At 43.8% G+C, this 24,125-nt stretch overlaps 1 long non-coding RNA gene across 1 annotated transcript in view; it reads left to right on the forward strand.

The window, feature by feature from the left end:
* The first annotated feature begins 5,686 nt into the window (after positions 1-5,686).
* LOC110521547 overlaps positions 5,687-24,125 on the forward strand; it is an 82,878-nt gene continuing 64,439 nt past the window's right edge. Inside the window, exon 1 of the long non-coding RNA XR_002473162.2 lies at positions 5,687-5,794. This is a non-coding gene — a long non-coding RNA (uncharacterized LOC110521547). The remainder of the gene's footprint in view (positions 5,795-24,125) is intronic.

Genomic DNA, 24,125 nt, shown 5'->3' on the forward strand with positions numbered 1-24,125 from the left:
CACATTTAGATTTTGCAGCAAAAAGGTTTGTTAGAGAAGTTGGAGAGGAGCCATTATTCATTGAACCATGTGGGTTTCCTGTCTGGAGATGATCATGGTGCAAACACAGCTCTGAGGTGCACAACAGCATCTCACTGGAAGTTGAAATGAAGACTACACACAGTATTACAAATATATAATTGTATGTCATGACACCTTTTTAGACATTTTTGACAGTGTGTGCTGGTTTGGTATTGTTGACTGAACATGAAAAATCTAAATGTAGACCAGAGCTGGTGTTCAATACTGGGAGAGGGAGTGTCTGTTGAAGACACGGGCCTGAGTGACTGAGTGTAATTTCGCCAGTGGGCTGCGTTTGTGTGTGGCTGGAACTTCGGCCATGGCAAGGCAGAGAAGAGTCTTGTGTCGGCAGGTGCATGCCACCAAATTACCGCCTGCAATTTGCATTTTCCTCTGCTAAGAAGCATACCATTATCATATCAAAGGGACCCCGCAGCACCATCTAGCTTGGAGAGATGTGGCAAAGCTTCAATTTGAGCAATTAATGCAAGATGAAGACACTTGTCACACGTCCCAGTTTTTGCTGCATCCAACCACGTTGTCCCTGGCTCGTGTAGATGAGCCATCTTTTTTTTTTGCACACGTGCACACACACAACACTGTGATAATTTGACAAACACGGGGAAGAATACCACAACTGAAGAGCTATTTCTTTCAAGGTCATTACGTATTTGTCCATTTAATTTTTCCATTTAAGTAGTGGATTACATTGGAGATAGAGCATTCGTACCGTATGATACATGATTGAATGTATTTCAGCATTGTATCGGCTTAATGAAGACATATTACTACTCAGTCACTTCTCTTATACTGGACTATAATACATTAGTGTTGTCATCATAGATGTCCAATGCTCCAATTCTATGATCTACCCTGCACATTATATAATATTGAATAGATGCTGAGTGAATCCCTTTGTTTTAACATCGACTTCAACATCCTAAGCCACTCTGGTACAATTTGGCAGCCATTAAATCCAAAGTAGAGTTCAATCAGGGCCATAATTGTACATATTTTTCCTGTTAGATAAATCTTTTTTTCTCTCTATTTTTTATGTTCAGGATTGTTCTGAAGCACTCCACATTTTCTTTGGGTCTAGCACTTACAAGACGGTATTAGTCACAGCTGTTCTCTGCGATTTCCATCCCTTACTAGGCCCGGCATCTCTGCTAAGTGCCTATGAGTGGCTCTCTCCTATTCACTCAGCCTCCTGCCGGATTGCTTCCTCGTCTCTAGGACAGTCAGGTGTCCCTTACCAGCTTTGAATAGAATTTGATGGGAGTATTTTGTTTGGATTCCTTGGCAGAGATCCTCGTTCAGGATAATATGTCTGGATAATATATGGCTCCATGTTGCGCTGCATTAAATTTTAGTGAAGGATGAGAATATCATGTAATATTATGAGGCTATACTATGACTATTCACCCGCAATACAAGTTTACCCTTTCTTATGGATAACATAGGACATCCTTGGAGTCTGTCACGACTCCCGCCGAAGTTGGCTCCCCTGCCTGTTCGGGCGGTGCTCGGCGGTCGTCGTCACCGGCCTACTAGCTGCCACCGATCCCTTTTCCTTTTTCTGTTTGTTTTGTCTTATTAGTTGCAACTGTGTCTAATTGTGTTTTCCTGATGTGCTTCCTTATTTAAGCCTAGTAAACCCGCCCTTGTTTTGTGCAGGATTCATTTTGTGTTACATGTTGTGTCGTTGGGTGTGTTAGTGCTCCGGACCGCGTAACCTGTGTTTTGGGCATTGTATTTTGGTGCCAGATTAAAGTGCACTTTTCCCTTTGGAACTCTCTGCTCTCTGCGCCTGATTCTTACTTCACACACCCAGTCAGCCGTGACAGAATCCCGCACCTTCTGTTATGGAATCAGCAGGAGCAGCCGCACCTCCTCTCCCATCGATGGAGGAGAGGGTCCTCCATCACACCACCATTCTCCACCAAATAGGATCGGCAATGGATCTGATGATGGAGAGGATGGACCGATAGGAGAGGAGTGGCCTTCCCACCTCATCTCCAGCGCACCCTCCACCAGCACCACCTACCCCTGCTTCAGCATCCGGTTCCGGGGCCCTGCGTCTGGCGCTCCCCAGGGAGTATGATGGGACGGCGGCTGGGTGTCAGGGGTTCCTTCTCCAACTGGAATTATACCTGGCGACCGTCCATCCTACTCCCTCAGGGGAGGAGAGCGTGAGCGTCCTCGTCTCCTGTCTGACTTGACGAGCCCTGGAGTGGGCTAACGCAGTGTGGAATGTCCCTGACTCGGCGAGGGATCACTACCCCGAGTTCACCCGCCGATTCCGAGCTGTGTTCGATCACCCACCAGAGGGTCGGGCGGCTGGTAAACGGCTGTTCCACCTGCGACAGGAGACGAGGAGCGCGCAGGACTTTGCCCTGGAGGTCCGGACCTTGGCCGCAGGAGCGGGGTGGAACGACAGGGCTTTGATGGACCACTACCGATGTAGCCTCAGGGAGGACGTCCGCAGGGAGCTAGCGTGTCGGGACACCACCCTCACCTTGGATGAACTCATAGACATGTCCATTCGGGAGCGCAGGCGGAGCACTACTCGGCCAACCCAGGTGAGTCAGCACCAGACTCACCCAGAGCTTCCTGTCGGTCATATGTTTGTGTTAACCTCTTTTCCTGGGTTTTCTCCCTCTCTACAGCATAAGGCGCTAGTCGATTCAGGCGCAGCTGGGAACTTCATGGATCGTGGGCTCGCGTTAAGGCTAGGGATTCCCCTGGTGTCGTTAGACCTACCTTTCCCCCTGCACTCCTTAGATAGCCGACCATTAAGGTCAGGAGTGGTCAGGGAGGCCACGGTGCCACTGGACTTGGTAACGCAGGGGGGTCATAAGGAGCGGATTAGTCTGTTCCTTATCGATTCACCTGCGTTTCCACTGGTGTTGGGAATTCCCTGGCTAGCTCATCACAACCCGGTGATTTCATGGCGACAGGGGGCTCTTAGAGGGTGGTCAGAGGAGTGTTCAGGCAGGTGTATAGGAGTTTCCGTTGGTGCGACTACGGTGGAGAGTCCAGACCAGGTTTCCACCGTGCCCATTCCCTCTGAATATGCCGATTTGGCGATCTCCTTCAGTAAGAGGAAGGCGACCTAATTACCACCCCATCGTCGAGGGGACTACGCGATAGACCTCCTGGTGAACGCTGCACTTCCTAGGAGTCACGTGTACCCATTGTTCCAGGAGGAGACAGTGGCTATGGAGACATATGTCGCTGAATCGCTGGGACAGGGGTACATTCGGCCCTCCACATCACCCGTCTCCTCTAGCTTCTTTTTTGTGAAGAAGAAGGAGGGAGGTCTGCGTCCGTGCATTGATTATTGAGGTCTAAATTCTATCACAGTGGGGTTTAGTTACCCACTACCTTCCATCGCTACGGCGGTGGAATCATTTCACGGGCGCGCTTCTTCACAAAACTGGACCTGAGGAGTGCGTATAATCTGGTGCTTATCCGGGGAGGAGATGAGTGGAAAACCGCATTTAGTACTACATCTGGCCATTATGAGGACCTCGTCATGCCATATGGGTTGAAGAATGCTGCAGCCGTCTTCCAATCCTTTGTAGACGAGATTCTCAGAGACCTGCACGGGCAGGGAGTGGTAGTGTACATCGATGACATCTTGATCTATTCTGCCATACGCGCAGCGCACGTGTCTCTGGTACATAAGGTACTTGGGCGACTGCTGGAGCATGACATGTATGTCAAGGCCGAGAAATGTATGTTCTTCAAACAGGCCGTTTCCTTCCTGGGTTATCGTATTTCCACCTCCGGGGTGGTGATGGAGTGTGACCGCGTTACAGCTGTTCGTAATTGGCTGACTCCGACCACCGTAAAAGAGGTGCAGCGGTTTTTAGGGTTTGCCAATTACTACCGGAGGTTTATCCAGGGTTTTGGTCAGGTGCTGCTGAAGGGAGGTCCGGCGCGCTTGCGTTGGTCAGCAGAGGCGGGCAGATCTTTCAGTCGTCTGAAGGAGCTGTTCGGATGCGCCCGTGTTGGCGCATCCGGACCCCTCTTTAGCATTCCTAGTGGAGGTGGACACGTCCGAGGCTGGGATAGGGGCCGTGCTGTCCCAGCGCTCGGGCGCGCCACCAAAGCTCCGCCCTTGTGCTTTTTTTTCAAAGAAGCTCGGTCCGGCAGAGCGAAACTATGACGTGGGGGACCGGGAGTTGTTAGCTGTAGTCAAGGCTCTGAAGGTGTGGAGACATTGGCTTGAGGGGGCTAAGCACCCTTTTTTCATCTGGACTGAGCATCGTAATCTCGAGTACATCCGGGCAGCGAGGAGACTGAATCCGCGTCAGGCTAGATGGGCCATGTTCTTTACCCGGTTTCGCTTCACCATCTCGTACCGGCCAGGCTCCCAAAACACTAAAGCCGACGCGCTGTCCCGCCTCTATGATACCGAGGAGCGGTCTTTCGAGCCGACCCCCATCCTTCCACCTTCATGTCTCGCGGCACCAGTAGTATGGGAGGTGGACGCGGAGATAGAGAGGGCATCACGGTTAGAGCCTACCCCACCTCAGTGTCCAGCAGGGGCTCAGTACGTGCCGAGGGGGGTCCGTGATAAATTAATACATTGGGCTCATACTCTACCCTCCTCGGGCCATCCTGGCATCGAGAGGACAGTGCGGAGTCTTAGGGGGAGATACTGGTGGTCCACGTTGGCCAAGGACGTGAGATTTTATGTCTCCTCCTGCTTGGTGTGCGCTCAGAGCAAGGCTCCTCGACACTTGCCTAAAGGGAAGTTACAGCCCCTCCCCGTTCCACAACGGCCGTGGTCACACTTGTCGGTGGACTTCCTCACCGACCTTCCCCCGTCCCAGGGAAGTACGACGATCCTGGTTGTTGTGGATCGGTTTTCTAAGTCCTGCCGTCTCATCCCGTTGCCCGGTCTCCTTACGGCCCTGCAGACTGCGGAGCCCCTGTTTACCCAGGTCTTCCGGCACTACGGGGTGCCTGAGGACATAGTTTCTGATCGGGGCCCCCAATTCACGTCCAGAGTTTGGAGGGCGTTTATGGAGAGGCTGGGAGTATCGGTCAGCTTGACCTCGGGTTTCCACCCCAAGAGTAATGGGCAGGTGGAGTGAGTAAACCAGGATTTGGGCAGGTTTCTGCGGTCATATTGCCGGGACCGGCCAGGTGAGTGGGCGAGGTATGTTCCTTGGGCTGAGCTCGCTCAGAACTCCCTCCGCCACTCCTCAACGAACATGTCTCCCTACCAGTGTGTGTTGGGCTACCAACCGGTCCTGGCCCCATGGCATCAGAGCCAGACCGAGGCTCCTGCGGTGGAGGAATGGGTACAGCGCTCAAAGGACACCTGGAAAGCCGTCCAGGAATTGCTGAGACTGGCGGGGGGACGGCAGAAGAAGAGCACTGACCAGCACCGCAGTGAGGCCCCCGTGTTCGCACCGGGGGACCGGGTCTGGCCCTCGACCAGAAACCTGCCCCTCCGCCTGCCCTGCCAGAAGCTGGGGCCGCAGTGTGTGGGGCCATTTAAAGTCCTGAGGAGGATAAACGAGGTGTGTTACAGGTTACAACTTCCTACTTATTATCGTATTAACCCCTCGTTTCATGTGTCTCTCCTCAGGCCGGTGGTGGCTGGTCCCCTTCAAGAAGGTGAGGTGCCTGAGGTCCCTCCGCCCCCTCTGGACATCGAGTCAATGGACATAGCGAGTCATAAGCTCAAGATTTGGCTTTCTTTACTTGGCTACAGGTTAGTATTAAACATAGTTGAGTTCAAAACAATGAAAGTGCTAACATACTCCAAATAACATGCCTAAATCACCTCAAAGTAACTTCCAGCCACAATAACCATATTAGTTATATTTGATTTACTCTTTGATATGCATTCGTTTAAAAAAATAATCATAGCCATTAAATACTGATGTAATACTGTAATACTAAAAAGTAAAGCTATGTTGTAACTGACGGCTATTGCTACTGTAACGCGCCGTTTGGAGCGTTCGGCGAGTGGACCCTTGACTATAGGAAAGATACGACTTTGACACGAGACAGCAAAGGGAGCTCATATTCCAAGACATGCAACCACCTTCTCAATTAGTTCACGTGACACAGATTAATTTATAGGCACAGGTCAGGCATTAGTAATCAATGATGAACATCCAATTCTCATCCTTACACTATGATTACTTATATAACGGATACAGACAGACACCATCATATACTAAATAGATACAGGCTCTACCATGTCATACTGTACATTGTTCATTGTGATAAGGAAGAGTAGTTTTACCTGCAGACTAATTAGCCAGTTATACTGTGTGTGTTATTTCAATAGATGACAACCTTTTAGCTCTACCTGAAAATAGTCAAATATGGTCTCCTCATCGTGGCTTCTTATAAATGCAATTTACTTAACTTACTTCTCAACTTTTAAACATGGTAACACCCTCTTCTCCCTACCAACCTTATCTTTAATTCTTTTGATATGTCGCTTTCTCCTCTTCCCTTCCTGTGGGCTTGCAAGGATCCTTGATGTTTGTGACAGGCCACGATAGGAGAAGGCTCTTATCGCAGTGGGGTTCGGAGGCCTTGCTAAATTGAAAATTGCAAATGAAATCCGCTGAGTTTAAATTCATCAGCTATTATGTCAGATGACCTTTGGTAGCTGCTGATAAAAATGAGCGAATGTTAGCTCTGATCCAATTTTCGACACTATCCGTTCTTTTCACTTCATTCACAGTCAGACAGCAGACCCACTGGAAGTGAAAATGATAGGGTTTCAAGAGAGCACCATTGTGTTGCAGATTAAGATTTTTTTCTCCCCATTTTCTGAGGTCGGTCTTGTGGTCCCGTCTGGTATTTTACCATTTGTCCAATCAGTTTCAATATCTGCTTCAGAGGACATGTAAGCCATCCTTACAGATAAACACTTTCAGTGGGAAATGTTGGACTTAATGGTTTTGCTTCAAAGGTACCTAGGGTCAGTATGTACCAATATTGACTGGCACATGTTAGTTTAATCTGACATTCTCCAGGACTCTGACAGGCCGCTCTTCCTTCCCAGAGTTCTGGAGCTGCTCTTGCTTCATTACAGGCTTTGGGAGGATGTAATCTCCACACTAGATTGAAAAGTCCATCAATCGTAATTACACTATTTTTGCAGCAATGGGTTGTAGCCAGGGCCTTAGCTTCATATGACGACACTGAGGTCCGGACGTCAGCAATTCTTTCAAATGTTGAGGGGGGTGGGGAGTCTCAATTTACTGTTGAGAGTTAGAGTGGTAGAATACACAAGGTGCAATTTCAAAAAGTGGTGTGCATCAGCAGTTTTCCTCTTGTTATGTCACTCACTGACAGTCACTCAATTAGCCCATGTCAGCTAACATGTTTTAGATTTGTAAATTAGCTGGCTAGACTAACACGATTATCTAAACTTGTAGAAATCATGGCCAAATTACTGCCCGGGCATGCAGGGCACATGTCCAGGGGCCCTGACCTCCAGGGGGCCCCAATTGATTTAGTTAGTCACTTTCACTCAGCTATCAAATTAACATGGCATAAGTCATGACAAAATGTGTAGAATTGCAGGAAATTTGTTGTTAAACTGGAATATGTTCTCTCTGACCCATGGCAAAATGAGTAGATTTGCCTGAAATTTGTTATAAAATGGTAACAATTAGCCTACTCTCTGCTACAGCAACCAAAGTGATAGCAGCTGGGGTCATTTTTGCTTGCTTTTGCTCTTCATCAAATAGCATCTTCAAGTTTTTTAATTGTATAGAAATGCAGTCAGTAAATGAGCTTCAACTTTCTTAAAGAATCTTGTACCCTGGCTAAGGCCCTGTTTGTAACCTCAGGTTAGCTAAGGCTAAGGTATTGGGAAGGGCTATATATCTTTTTACGCCCATGTTAACCACAGTCTGTCAGGGAAGAAACGTTTTTGTATCTTTGGCCATTAGTTCTGGAATGGATAAAAAATTGAAAATAAACATTAAGCTGCTGTTTCACACATGTAAATGCATTTTTTCTGTTACCTCAACAATGGGAATCATCAGAAAAATATTTTTGGGAAGATTGAATTCCTGGAGTCTACCTCAAAAGTATTAAATGTAACCCATATGGCAGTACTACTACTAGAACAGAGGGATCCCTAGGCGTGAGTTGTTCTGGATGTCGCCTGGTCTGAGTATTACATGAGCATTGGCCTGAGATAGACAAGGCTTATTATTAGCACTGTCCCAGGCAGCTAAGTGATACAGTGATGGGAGATGATTCTCCCTGGCTTTATTGAATGCTTTGATTAAATATGTCATGATGAGAAAAGTGTGTGTGTGTGGGGGGGGGGGGCAAGAAGGCTCAACCTTATTCAAAGTTAAGCAGTCCTCACACATTTACATATGAAGTACTTTTGATCATACATACATGTACAGTCGCTAGTGAAAGTCAACCCACCCCTTGCACAGTCTTCACAATTTTCTGCCTTAATATTAAATCTAAAAAGGATTACATTTGTTATGTTTCCTACCGATCTACACAACCTAAAAAAAAATATATATAAAATATTTTCCAAATTAATATATATTTTGGGGGGGATATATTGATTGTGTATTTCTTTACAACCTAGAGTTAATACTTGATAGAAGCACCTTTGGCAGCCATTACAGCTGTGAATAATTTTTATAAGATTCTACCAACCTTGCATAACTCTTCGGGGAACATACAGTGAGGTCCAAAAGTATTAGGACAGATAATTTCCACTACATGTTGGAACATTGCTGCGGGGACTTGCTTCCATTCAGCCACAAGAGACTTAGCGAGATCGGGCACTGATACTGGATGATTAGGCCTGTCTCACAGTCAGCATTCCAATTCATCCCAAAGGTGTTCGATGGGGTTGAGGTCGGGGCTCTGTCCAGGCCAGTCAAGTTTTTCCACACCAAAAAAAGCTAAAGTTGTTTATTATGTGAATCAAACAAGCAACGTTTGGATTGCTAGACCTTCGTGTTGTACACCCACTCATTCTCCCCGACCAACCAATCTCCTATCATTTCTGTTTTAAATATTCAACCACCTTTATGTGATTGAGATGTACTGTATACAAAATTGTGACTTTTTTGTGTGTCTGGTGAATTTCATGATCATTTGTGATGGTGGGTTGAACCACAATACTTGAAAATTCAGAGAATCTACTACATTGCATTCACTCTACAATACTGGCCTGTATGACAAAGTAAAAAGAAGCAAGCCTGTGTATAACAATCCACTTCAAATCATCAATTCTGTTTGAAACAAGGTCATTAAGGAAAACTGCAAGACAACACAGCAAATTCAAATCTACAGGTTTGGGTCAAATTCAATAAAACACAACACTGAGTGAAATCCTCTGTATTTTCAAGCATTGTGGTGGCAGCATCATGTTTTACATTGACATTTTAGTAATTTAGCAGAGACTCTTATCCAAAGCGACTTCCAGGAGCAATTACGGTTAAGTGCCTTGCTCAAGGGCACAGACAGAGTTTTTTAAACGTTTGGCATGGTTACATAACACAGTTTACTTGAAGCAAAAAAAGGAGGGAGATTGGTCAGGGTGCAGGCGCATACCTCGAACGTCTAGAAACCCAAAGGTTGCGTGTTCGAATCTCAATACATTTGTCCCTGATCAATCTACACACAATACCACATAATGACAAAGCAAAACCAGGTTTTAAGATTTTTTGCAAATTTATATATAAAAAAACATTAAAAGTTTATTTACATTAAACTAAGTATTCAAACCTTTTGCCATGAGACTCGAAATTGAGCTCAGGTGCATCATGTTTCCATTGATCATCCTTGAGATGTTTCTACAACTTGATTGGAGTCCACCTGTGGTAAATACAGTTGAGTGGACATGGAAAGGCACAAAGCAAACTATATAAGGTCCCAAAGTTGACAGTGCATGTCAGAGCAAAAGCCATGAGGTCGAAGGAATTGTCTGTAGAGTTCCGAGAGGATTGTGTCGAGGCACAGATCTGGGGAAGGGTACCAAAAATGTCTGCATCATTGAAGGTCCCCAAGAACACAGTGGCCTCCATCATTCTTAAATGAAATAAGTTTGGAACCACCAAGACTATTCCTAGAGATGGCCGCACGGCCAAACTGAGCAATCGGGGAGAAGGAACTTGGTGACCCAATGGTCACTCTGACAGAGCTCCAGTTCCTCTGTGGAGATGGGAGAACCTTCCAGAAGGACAACCATCTTAGCAGCACTCCACCAATCAGGCCATTATGGTAGAGTGGCCAGACGGAAGCCACTCCTCAGTAAAAGGCACATGACAGCCTGCTTGGAGTTTGCAAAAAGGCACCTACAGGACTCACAGTCCATGAGAAACAAGATTCTATGGTATGATGAAACCAACATTAAACTCTTTGGCCTCAATGTCAAGCATCACGTCTGATGCTTTTTAGTGACAGGGACTGGGAGAATAGTCAGGATCAAGGGAAAGATGAACGGAGCAAACTACAGATAGATCCATGATGAAAACCTGCTCCAGAGTGCTCAGGACCTCAGACTGGGGTGATGGTTCACCTTCCAATAGGACAACGACCCAAAGCACACAGCCAAGAGAACGCAGGAGAGACTTCGGGACAAGTCTCTGAATGTTCTTGAGTGGCCCAGCCAGAGCACGGACTTGATCCCGATCGAACATCTCTGGAGAGACCTGAAATTAGATGTTTAGCGACACTCCTTGAGAGCTTGAGAGGATCTTCAGTGACAAATGGGAGAAACTCCCCAAATAGGTGTGCCAAGCTTTTAGCGTCATACCCAGGAAGAATTGAGGATGTAATTGGTGCCAAAGGTTCTTCAACAAACTGCAGCGGACACGGTCTGAATAATTATGTAAATGTTATATTTCAGTTTTTTTTTATTTTATAAATGTGCAAAAATATCAAAAAATATGTTTTTGCTTCATCATTACGGTTCATTGTGTGGAGATTGATGAGGGGGAAATTATATTAAGGCTGTAGTGTAACAAAATGTGGAAAGTCAAGGTGTCTGAAAACTTTCTGAATGCAGTGTATGTTTTTTTTTTCACCTTTATTTAACCAGGAACAATTGTCATTTACAACTGCGACCTGGTCAAGATAATGCAAAGCAGTGCGACGCGAACAACACAGATTTACACATGGGACAAACAAACGTACAGTCAATAACACAATAGGAAAATCTATACACAGTGTGTGCAAATGTAGTAAGATTAGGGAGGTAAGGCAATAAATAGGCCATAGCGGTAAAATAATTACAATTGAACAATTATGGAGTGATAGATGTGCAGAGGATGAATGTGCAAGTAGAGATACTGGGGTGAGAGTTTTGTGCGTGATTGTTCCTGTTTTGTGTTAGTCTTGTGTGTTAGGGTTTGTTATCCCTACGTGGACTTATTGTACTGTTTATTTTTCCTGAGTAAAGTACGTTATTTTTTACTCAGTTCTGTTTCCTGCGCTTGACTCCGTCCTCACCTATACACCACTGATGCTGACATGGAGACTATTTTGGTATTTGTAGTTGTTCACATATTCTAAGTCAGAACCGTCCAGAGTAGTGATGCTAGACGGGCGGGCGGGTGCGGACAGCGATCGGTTGGAGAGCATGCATTTAGTTTTACTTGCATTTAAGAGCAGTTGGATGCCACGGAAGGAGTGTTGTATGGCATTGAAGCTCATTTGGAGGTTTGTTAATCAGAGAATCACCAGCAACAAGAGCAACATTATTGATGTATACAGAGAAAAGAGTCAGCCCGAGAATTGAACCCTGTGGCCCCCACATAGAGACTGCCAGAGGCCAACAGGCCCTCCGATTTGACACACTGAACTCTATCTGAGAAGTTGTTGGTGAACCAGGCGAGGCAGTCATTTGAGAAACCAAGGCTGTTGAGTCTGCCGATAACAATGAGGTGATTGACAGTGTCTAAAACCTTGGCCGGGTTGATGAAAACGTCTGTACAGTATTGTATTTCATCGATGGCGGTTATGATATCGTTTAGGACCTTGAGCGTGGCTGAGGTGCACCAGATTACATAGTGGAGAAGGTACGGTGGGATTCGAAACGTTCAGTGATCTGTTTGTTAACTTGGCTTGCCCCAAGAGTTGTGTAGTTCTGTAATGGCTGCCAAAGGTGCTTCCACCAGGTATTAAGACATTTTTATTATTATTATTTATTTATAACTTTACTTTGAAAATGTGGAGTAGGTTTTGTAGATCTGTTGGTAAAAAAAGCTAATTGAAACACTTTTAAGATGTAATTTTAACCCTCAAGCTACCATCATTTGGTTCCAGAGGCAATTTTTTTTGATCATAGCCAAAAGGTGGTTTAGTAAATTCTTCAAATTTTTCATGACCTTGTCAATCAACTTTTTCTTAAAAATCTAAATAATTGTTTAGTATTTCTGTAATAATATGGACTAATTCAAGTAATTTAGGGTAATTCTGTCCCCAGACAAAAGCATATAATTCTGCCTTTGAAAAATAAGGCCTTTATTTAAATCTAGGTTTCTAAGGACACATAATTACAAGTATCCATACCACTAGACGGTGGAGGGGGACCTGTATAAGTGATTTTGACCAGATAGATAGACAGATCTAAATTGCCTAAGATTGTACTTTTCTATATCACGTATCGCATGACTGTGTGCAAAACCAAAATTACCTTAGTTTTGTGAATATCGAGTCTGCCAATTGTATAAATATTTGATGGAACTGCAATACAAAGCTCAGATACAATCTGAATCTACAGTACAGGTAAAAAAAATTAGACACACCTACTCATTCCAGGGTTGTTCTTTATTTTTATAATTTTCTACATTGTAGAATAGACATCAAAACAATGAAATAACACAAATGGAATCATGTAGTAAGAAAAAAAGTGTTAAACAAATCAAAATATATTTTATATTTGAGATTCTTCAAAGTAACCTTGATGACAGGTTTGCACACTCTTGGCATTATCTTAACCAGCTTCATGAGGTATTCACCTGGAATGCATTTCGATTAACAGGTGTGCCTTGTTAAAAGTTAATTTGTGGAATTTCTTTATTTCTTAATGCGTTTCAGCCAATCAGTTGTGTTGTGACAAGGTAGGGGTGGTATACAGAAGATAGACCTATTTGGTAAAAGACCAAGTCCATTTTATGTCAAGAACAGCTTAAATAAGCAAAGAGAAACGTCAGTCCATCAATACTTTAAGACATGAAGGTCAGTCAATCTGGAAAATGTCAAGAACTTTGTGCAGTCGCAAAAACCATCAAGAGCTATGATGAAACTCTCAGGAAAGGAAGATCCAGAGTTAACTCGGCTACAGAGGATAAGTTCATGAGAGTTACCAGCCTCAGAAATTGCAGCCCAAATAAATAAGTAACAGACACATCTCAACATCAACTGTTCAGAGGAGACTGCGTGGATCAGTTTGGAGTGCTGTATCAGATGACCTGGCTTCCACAATCACCCAACCTCAATCCAATTGAGATGGTTTGGGATGAGTTGGACCACAGAGTGAAGGAAAAGCAGCCAACAAGCGCTCAGCATATGTGGGAACTCCTTCATAGTACAAATTAAGATAAACCATTGATGAGTAGGTGTGTCCAAACTTTTGACTGTTACTGTACATAGACCGGTGTATTGGTGTATATTCACCTTGAAGTTATTTAATACATCTTTAGCGCAATGAGCCAAGTATAGCCCCCCCCCCAGCCAAACCCTCCCCTAACCCAAACGACGCTGGGCCAATTGTGCGCCGCCCTATCGGATTCCCAATCATGGCCGGGATTGATGCAGCCCGGGATCGAACCGGGGTCTGTAGTGATGCCTCAAGCACAGCGATGCAGTGCCTTAGACCACTGCACCAGTCGGGAGGCCCTTAGGTTAAGTATTTTTGTCGAAATTCTAACATCTTTCTTACCAGCGTTTTATACTTTCTTATGTGCGGTCTTAAAAATGTAATTTGTTACTGAATTTGTTATGAGCTTTCTCTATTTATGTGAAGCATGTCTCTCGCCTTGCATTGCATCTGTCACAGGTGTTGATCATTAATCAGTTATTACTACAGTTTTTTTGACGGCTGACAAGTTGCAATTTCCCCACTGATTCTGAGTCTTTTGTCAGGTGGGAATTACAGCAAAGCTCATATGACAAAATACGTCACCCCCCTTTCCCCTCTGGTTTGTGGCTTTGCCTGCTCTTTCCCCTCTCTCCCTCTCTCCCTCTCCAGTTTTTCTACAAACAATATCTGGGACTCTGAAGTAATAAGGCGGAATGTATAATTAATTACCCAGCTTGCTCTAATTAGGGATGAATAAGTTGTGTCCCTCTCATCATCACAAATGTGGTGATGGGTAATACCAGTTTATGCTATATTAACTGCAAATATGCAATCCTTCTGAGAGCACTTTCCTTGATGAATTTGATGAATGTGACAATAATTAGCAGAGACAGATGAGAGCTAAATTACTACTGACAATGTAATGCTATCCTGCTCGAGGGCTTGGGGACATGGCAGGCTAACATGGCAGGGACCAGGCCCCATTTCTAATTAATAGTATTTTTGCCAGTGAAAAAAAGGATGGTAATTGTTTTCGTCAAAGGCTGTGGGGAGCTATCAGGGTAATAAAGTTAATTAGCAGAACAAACAACCTTTCACTGCCTCTACCGAGACTGGGAAAGTGTCATTCAAGCTGTGGAAAGATATGACCAGATTTCACGATAGGAAAGGGCCATTTTACACTGGAGGAAAACAGAAAAAAATGTATTATTAAATTTTCTTTCTCTCCATGGTATCCTGTATAGGAGGGAAAAAACATTATATCCAATTGAATGGGAAATGAGGGAGGAGTGGAAACGTCTTTCCACCCCTCCCCTCTGCTATCTTTTCTGCTCATTTCGAAGCTCATTTATTTTGTGTCGTTCCTCAAGAGCAGCACAGCCGTTGTTGCTGATGGTGGTAGCTATCTCTCATGGTTTTGGTTGGATTCATCCACAAATTTGTCAAAAGCAATTTGACTTCCATCACTTCTGTAATGATAAAAAAATAGCGATGTTGTAATACAAAGGCAATCACGAAGCCACATTACACAATAATGTGAATTATTTTAGCCTGAAATGCAGAGGGAGATACTGAAACAATCTGACATTTGGCTTTGTGGTGATATGGTGATGCCCTGTAGCAGCTCAGGTAATGAAACTATGTACCGAACAAGCATTGAACAGGGAGCTGTGTCTGAGGGCTATGCACTGCAGGATATCTCAACCTGATATGGTATGTGTTTCTCTCTGGGTGAGTGAAGTAAACACAGCACACCTCCACAGCAGCATGGTTTTAGTGCCATGTTTAATTTCCCAGATACTATAATAATCCAGAGTGTGAAGTGTTTGTACACAAGGTGGTGGTAGCTACGCTATTCTTCTTCTCTGATTGGAAACTATGAATACTAAAGCAAATTAGGATCAGTTGAGTTGCTTTGCATGATATTTTGTGTTTTATTACTTGCAAAATGTTTGCAATTGTAACTTAGGGTAGTTCCAATTGTATTGGAAATGTGTAAAGAGAACTATGGAATACAATTATATTGACTCTTGGTGTTTCTAATACTCCTTTGTGAAAGTTGTGACATTTATGTGGATGAATATATATATTTTATAAATATATAAACTAGATAAACTCAGCAAACGTCCCTTTTTCAGGACCCTGTCTTTCAAAGATAATTCGTAAAAATCCAAATAACTTCACAGATCTTCATTGTAAAGGGTTTAAACACTGTTTCCCATGCTTGTTCAATGAACCATAAACAACTAATGAACATGCACCTGTGGAACGTTCGTTAAGACATTAACAGCTTACAGACGGTAGGCAATTAAGGTCACAGTTATGAAAACTTAGGACACTAAAGAGGCCTTTCTACCGACTCTGAAAAACACCAGATGAAAGATGCCCAGGATCCCTGCTCATCTGCGTGAACGTGCCTTAGGCATGCTGCAAGGAGGCATGAGGACTGCAGATGTGGCCAGGGCAATAAATTGCAAAGTCCGTACAGTGAGACGCCTAAGACAGGGAGACAGGGAGACAGGACAGACAACTGATCGTCCTCGCAGTGGCAGACCACGTGTAACAACACCTGCACAGGATCGGTACATCCGAACATCACACCTGCGGGACAGGTACAGGATGGCAACAAAACTGCCCGAGTTACACCAGGAACGCACAATCCCTCCATCAGTGCTCAGACTGTCCATAATAGGCTGAGAGAGGCTGGACTGAGGGCTTGTAGGCCTGTTGTAAGGCAGGTCCTCACTAGACATCACCGGCAACAACGTCGCCTATGGGCACAAACCCACCATCGCTGGACCAGACAGGACTGGCAAAAAGTGCTCTTCACTGACGAGTCACGGTTTTGTGTCACCAGCGGTGATGGTCGGATTCGTGTTTATTGTCGAAGGAATGAGCGTTACACCGAGGCCTGTACTCTGGAGCGGGATCGATTTGGAGGTGGAGGGTTCGTCATGGTCTGGGGCGGTGTGTCACAGCATCATCGGACTGAGCTTGTTGTCATTGCAGGCAATCTCAGCGCTGTGCGTTACAGGGAAGACATCCTCCTCCCTCTTGTGGTACCCTTCCTGTAGGCTCATCCTGACATGACCCTCCAGCATGACAATGCCACCAGCCATACTGTTCATTCTGTGTGCGATTTCCTGCAAGATAGGAATGTCAGTGTTCTTCCACGGCCAGCAAAGAGCCCGGATGTCAATCCCAATGAGCACGTCTGGGACCTGTTGGATCGGAGGGTGGAGGCTAGGGCCATTCCCCCCAGAAATGTCCAGGAACTTGCAGGTACCTTGGTGGAAGAGTGGGATAATGTGTCACAGCAAGAACTGGAAAATCTGGTGTAGTCCATGAGGAGGAGATGCACTGCAGTACTTAATGCAGCTGGTGGCCACACCAGATACTGACTGTTACTTTTGATTTTGACCCCCCCTTTGTTCAGGGACACATTATTCCAGTTCTGTTAGTCACATGTCTGTGGAACTTGGTCAGTTAATGTCTCAGTTGTTGAATCTTGTTATGGTCATACAAATAATTACACATGCTAAGCTTGCTGAAAATAAACGCAGTTGACAGTGAGAGGACGTTTCTTTTCTTGTTGAGTTTATATCAAGTATATATAAATACATTTAGTGTTTGTTTACTTTGCAGATAGATGTTCATTATGAACTTGCAAGGACACTTTTATAACCACAAGCCTGTGTGCTGCTGAGTGTTGTGGACATGTGATGAAGCTGGGTGTGTTTGGTTGCCAGGCGTCGCTGGGTCGTTTTGTCCTGATGTGATGTGCTGTTAGCCAGCACTCACCTGGGACCAGTGATAGCTTATCAAAGCCTGAGCAGTACCTCTCCAACAGGCACAGATAATAGAGCCTTTCAGTTCAATGGAGTGGCAGAGGGGGGAACCATGGGAACCACTGGTCACCTGACAGTTGGATGGACAGCTTGACGGCTTCTGCTGGGGCATCATGGGAAATGGCTGTCAGCTGACGTCCCCGCTGCCTGCTGAGATAACCTTCAGTGAGACAGGAAAAACAAAGATAATGTTTTGGTGGAGTGGTTTTAGCGGTGAGTGTCCCCCACTCGGACCGGTCAGAGCTGTGATGCACGTGATTGATCCTCATTAGGATGATCAATAATCAGATTGCTTATTGAAGAGCACTATAAGAGAATCCCATGTTCTCATGACCACCTGTATTCAGTCCTCAGTCACTCTGACCTGGTCAAGAACGCCTTTTCTCTCCTCTCTCTACAGTTGGTATCTGTTTGGTTTTGATCACAGTAATGTGGTTTTGCTTTGGTTAAAGTGTAGTGATCTTACTTCATAATTGTTTAATTTTTTTTTTATTTCAGACAGATTAACCCCATAGGGTTGCCTGTAAACGCAGTCAAATGTAACTGACTGCAGTACATACACAGTGAATATCTGCACCCTGTTCTTGTATTTTGGGAATATGCTGACAGGTGTAGATTTCCTCTGGAATAGAATTCATTTCACCTCCCTTTGAAATCCTATATTGTAACTGCTGGTTATTTGTTCAAGTCATTTAAGATCTTTGGCAATATTAGGGATTCCACTTCATTTTGCAGTGGGAGTAATGATGTTCTTCCATGTGGGCCTTGCAGACACCTCCTTTCAGAGCGGGCTGCGGTACTGCAGTAGAAGAGCCACAGACCCCTGGCTTGTTTTCACTTGATTGCCTCTGTGGTGAGAGCTGGGCTTTGATCAGGTGGCTGTTTGTGTGTTTGCTACAATCAGCCGTATTTGTACATGTGTAACCCTGGTGTAATCTGTCAGACGCTGGAATCCGGGAGCCGCGATCCGTGGAGCTTGGTCAGCTCATAGTCACAATATCATGCCTCTGTGACATGATGACATGCTACTGTCTGATTAGGATGTGAAATGTGAAATTACAGAACACCTTTGGATTCCTCCTAACTATGATGGTCCCTTGTTTTACATATCACTAATTGATAGACTGAATGAGTCTGTGGACTGAGATCTGGGCAGGTACACTGGGGGCTGGCTGCTGTCCTCTGGGCTTTAGGCAATAGGCCTATAGGCTAGTTCACCACATACAGGTACTACTGTACAGGTACTGTACAGCTGCTGTGGCATCTGTTATTTGATTCTATAAAAAAAAAAAAAAAAGCCGGATGATGATGTTCAGTTTAATCAAGTACAAGCTTAACTGAATGAACAATAAAGAGAGAATGAAATATGACATTTTATTAAATAGTTTGGGGAATGGCCTCGTCTCCGAGGGAAGATCCTCAGAGCCAGATGATGTGATGGCAGATAGCCTGGCACCGAACCTCCTGTGAGAGAATGAGAGTAAGTTGACCCATAAATCCATCCAAAGATGGAGCCTATTGGTTGAGAGAGAGGAAGGTGATAATTGCAAGAGTGACCCCAGGGTTAAACAGCAAGTGTGAGGAATGTGCAATATTGTGCTGCGCTTATAGCCTATAAGGTAAATAGGTCAATTACATTTCACATATGGCTAATAGCATAGAGGTGAAGAAACAAAAACGCTATGCTGATGATGATACGTATTGTATTGTATTCATTCCCACTATGTCCATCGAATAGGAAACAAAGTGAATTGTGTTATGTTTACTGGATGAAGTTAAACGAGGATTCAGAACAGTTTTCCTGATTGAACTTTCATCAACTACATTTGTCATGCTAACTGCTGAGCGCAGAATTAGTCAGACTGGAACTAGTATTTTGAGTCTAAATACCAATATTTTTGTTGAAATGGGTGATCTTGTTATTACTGTATACAGTGCCTTCAGAAAGTATTCATACCCATTGACTTATTCCACAGCCTGAATGGAAAATTGATTAAATCATTTTTTTCTCACCCATCTACACACAATACCCCATAATGACAAAGTGAAAACATGTTTTTAGAAATGTTTGTACATTTATTGAAAATGAAATACAGAAATATCTCATTTACATAAGTATTCACACCCCTAAGTCAACACATGTTATTGGCAGCAATTACAGCTGTGCATCTTTTTAGGTAAGTCCAAGAGCTTTACACACCTGGATTGCACAATATTTGCACATTATTCTTTTAAAGATTCTTCAAGCTCTGTCAAGTTGCTTGTTGATCATTGCTATTTTCAAGTCTTGCCATAGATTATAAACCTGATTTCATTCAAAGCTGTACCTAGACCACTCAGGAGCATTCAGTGTTGTCTTGGTAATCAACTCCAGGATATTTGGCCTTGTGTTTCAGGTTATTGTCCAGCTGAAAGTTGAATTTGTCTCCCAGTGTCTGTTGGAAAGCAGACTGAAGCAGGTTTTCTAGGATTTTGCCTGTGCTTAGCTCTATTCCGTTTATTTTTATCCTAAAAAACTCTGTAGTCCTTGCCAATGACATGATGCAGCCTCCACCATGCTTGAACATAAGGAGAGAAGTAATGATTTACTGAGTTATGTATTGTGTTGCATATGCCCCAAACATAACACTTTGTAATCAGGACATTAATTTAATTTCTTTGCCACGTGTATTTTTTGCAGTAATACTTTAGTGCCTTATTGCAAACAGGATGCATGTTTTAGGAATATTTTTATTTTGTAGAGGGTTCCTTCTTTTCACTCTGTCATTTAGGTTAGTATTGTGGAGTAACTACAATGTTGTTGATCCATCTTCAATTTTCTCATATCACATCCATTAAACTCTGTAACTGTTTTAAAGTCACCATTGGCCACATAGTGAAATCCCTGAGCGGTTTCCTTCCTCTCCGGCAACTGATGTGTGTGGTACAGAGATGAGATGTTCATAAAAAAAAAAAATAATAATAATGTTAAACGCCATTACTGCACACTTGAGTCCATGCAACTTATTCTGTGACTTGCTGAGCATATTTGACTCCTGAATTTATTTAGGCTTGCCATAACAAAGGGGTTGAATACTTATTGATGCAAGGCATTTCAGCTTTTTATTTGTAATTCATTTGTAAACATTTCTAGAAACATAATTCCACTTTGACGTTATGGGGTATTGTGTGTATGTCAGTGACACAAAATCTCAATTTAATCAATTTTAAATTCAGGCTGTAATGTCAACATTTAGAAAAATTCAAGAGGTGTGAGGCACTGTATACCATGTTAGTTATTCTAAGCCCAGTGTGAAAGGTAGCCCTGCTCTGCTCCCCACCTGTTTGACTCTTAATGAGTGTTGATGATAATGTTTTAGTGGGTGTTAAGCTGAGCTTTGTTAGACAACAATTCATTTTAAATATGCTAGATTCTTCAGCCCATAAAAGGTAGCGTACACACCTCTTATTGTGATGCGGAATTACAGAGGCGACAGCAACAATATATTCAAAAGGTGCCAACTACTCGACAATGCCTTTCAGATACCCTCGCACAATGGCCTTTCTCCCCAGCGGCCAACAATGGCTGTTCCAGGGGGTCTGGCTGTGTGTATGCGGGGCCAAACTGTCATGCAGATCTGTGGAAATGACTGTCTCCTCCCCTAAACACCGGCTCTTTGCTCTTTGTTTTAAACATGGGGGGGGGGGGGGGGGGGTTGCTAATTGCTTGATGGGTTCTCACTCTGAAAGAGATTAGGAAGTATTAGGCAGGTTAAGCAGTGACTAAGCCGGCCCACAATTTGTACTCGTTTGTCGGATACAAATTCCCAACTCAATGCTTACTACTGTATGTATCAATGGTTGTGTTGGATTGGTCACTTATCAGTTGAATGTTAATTAATTTGGATTAATATCTAAATCTAGATGGCATCATGGTTTAAAGGCCCAGTGCAGTCAGAAATTGTGATTTTTCCTGTTTTATATATATTTTCCACACTATGAAGTTGGAATAATACTGTCAAATTGTGAAAGTTATAATAATGCCCTTTTAGTGGAAGAGCTGTTTTAAAAAAACGACAGAAATTTCAGCCTGTTTTTGTGGGATGGAATTTTGGCCTTTCTGGTGACATCACCAGGCGGTAAATTAGTTAATAGAACAATAAGAAAAAGTTCCAAAACTCTCTGCCAATAGCAGCCATTTTTCAATTTTCCCATCCACACTCCCAGACAGTCCTAGCAAAACTCTTGCTTGATATATTGCTCTTTGCTAATAAACTATTTTTGTTTGTTTTCAAATAAAATTGTAAAAAATAATCACAGTAAGGTACTTACAGAAAATATTTGATTTTGAGATAAAAATGGCTGCATTGGACCTTCAATTCAAAATTGTCATTGATCACATTGTGTATTATTTGTCACCTCTATGCCTTTTCACTCCATAAAATCTTCACTGAAGGTTACATTGTATCCACTTTACCACACGTGACTTCCACATTGAAACCGCTTTACCACCCTGTTTAATAACACATTAATGTGTTAATAACCAGAGATGATGCTGCTACAGGCCCCAGGACATTAGTGGCTCATTATCACAAAGCTGTCTTCCAGGTGTGAGCACAGACACTGTTGGGAAATGCTCTCACCCCCCCCCCCCCCCCATGCCAGGGGGCTAAGACTCCCCTGCTGAGAGAAGGGAGTCCCTGGTCTAGCTCACACCTCACACCTTTCCCTCAGGGTTTAGTGTCACTGTTCACTCACCAGGGTGTGAAAAGGCTTACCTAAAGTCCACACTGGAGCTTTTGTTTATGAAATCAATGTTTATTGGTCGCGTACACAGATTTGTCGATGTTATCGCAAGTGCAGTGAAATGCTTGTGTTTCTAGTATTGTAGCTGGGGACGTGTTCTACAACCACATGCAACACCCACCCAGGATAATTGCATGTGGTTGTAGAACACGTCCCCAGCTACAATAAATGTGGCCTCACTGTTGTACTCTGTGTTTACCCTGCAGCAACGCCCCCCTGCCACACACACTCACTCACTCACTCACTCACTCACTCACTCACTCACTCACTCACTCATTCACACAACTCATTTGGGGTGTTGTAACGGGTGTTGTCGTTGGATGAAGAGGAATCGGACCAAAGCGCAGCGTGGTTAGTGTTCATGACTTTTCATTTAAACTGAACACTAAACAAAAATAACAAAGTGAATAACCGAAACAGTCCTGTCAGGTGAAAAACACTAAACAGAAAACAACTACCCACAAAATCCATGTGGGAAAAAGCTACCTAAGTATGGTTCCCAATCAGAGACAACGATAGACAGCTGTCCCTGATTGAGAACCATTCCCGGCCAAAACAAAGAAATACAAAAACATAGAAAAAAGAACATAGAACCCTGACCAAATCAAAATAGAGACATAAAAAGCTCTCTAGGGTCAGGTGTACCTAGGTCTGTTTACCTATGGCCCTTTCAAACATTCTAAAACAGTTTGTAATATATTATTGTGTGACAGTGATAGGACAAGCCCAGATCTCAGGGGGCATGGAAAGGACTTTGCAATTTAACAATGTTATGATATTATGATGCAAATCGTTGACCCAAGCATTACTAGAAATGTATGTTTTATGCTGATGTCTAGATGTAGGCCTAACTATAAAGGGTAGTGTAGGTTCAGCCAGGTGGGGATAGGCAGGCCGTTGACTGCAGTAATGTCTGCTTGGCAGTGCAAGAAGACCAGAGATCAGGTTACCTTACAGTCTCTCATGCTGCAGTGGAACAGTCCAGTTACACTGCACCCCTATGCTCCCATTGTCATTTTCCCAATTGAGTGTAGTGACGTGTATATAGTGTCTTCTGAGAAATAACATCAGCCAGGCAGTGTTGACAAAGATCACCTCCCGAATGCAGTGTTATCAAACCTAACAACCTGCTGCTACTGAGACTTTCTGTCTGTCAGCAACAATATTAATGCCAAAGTGAATGCCTCTATAGCAGTGGCGGTTGGTGCTGTTTAAAATTAGGGAGGACAATTTTTTTAATTATGAGCATGGCCTTATTTCTATTACAGTATATTGGATGACTATCATTCATATTCCATTCACCCAGCTCAATGTAACATCAATAGGTTTAGGCCAGACAAGCCTACCAGACAAGCTGCATGCCTTTTATGCTCGCTTCGAGGCAAGCAACACTGAAGCATGCATGAGAGCATCAGCTGTTCTGGATGACTGTGTGACAACGCTCTCTGTATCCGATGTGATCAAAACCTTTAAACAGGTCAACATTCACAAATCCACTGGGCCAGACGGATTACCAATACGTGTGCTCAAAGCATGCGTGAATCAACTGTCAAGTGTCTGACATTTCCCAACTCTCCCTGACAGAGTCTATAATACCTACATGTTTCAAGCAGACCACCATAGTCCCTGTGCCCAAGGAAGCGAAGGTAACCTGCCTAAATGATTACCGCCGATGGCACTCACGTCGGTAGCCATGAAGTGCTTTGAAAGGCTGGTCATGGCTCACATACAGAGCATCCTCCCGGACACCCTAAACCCACTCAAATTTGCATACCACCCCAGCAGATCCACAGATGATGCAATCTCAATCACACTCCACACTGCCCTTTATCACCTGGACAAAAGGAACAGCTATGTGAGAATGCTGTTCATTG

The sequence above is a fragment of the Oncorhynchus mykiss genome, chromosome 30, assembly GCF_013265735.2.
Source record: "Oncorhynchus mykiss isolate Arlee chromosome 30, USDA_OmykA_1.1, whole genome shotgun sequence".
NCBI classification, from domain to species: domain Eukaryota; kingdom Metazoa; phylum Chordata; class Actinopteri; order Salmoniformes; family Salmonidae; genus Oncorhynchus; species Oncorhynchus mykiss.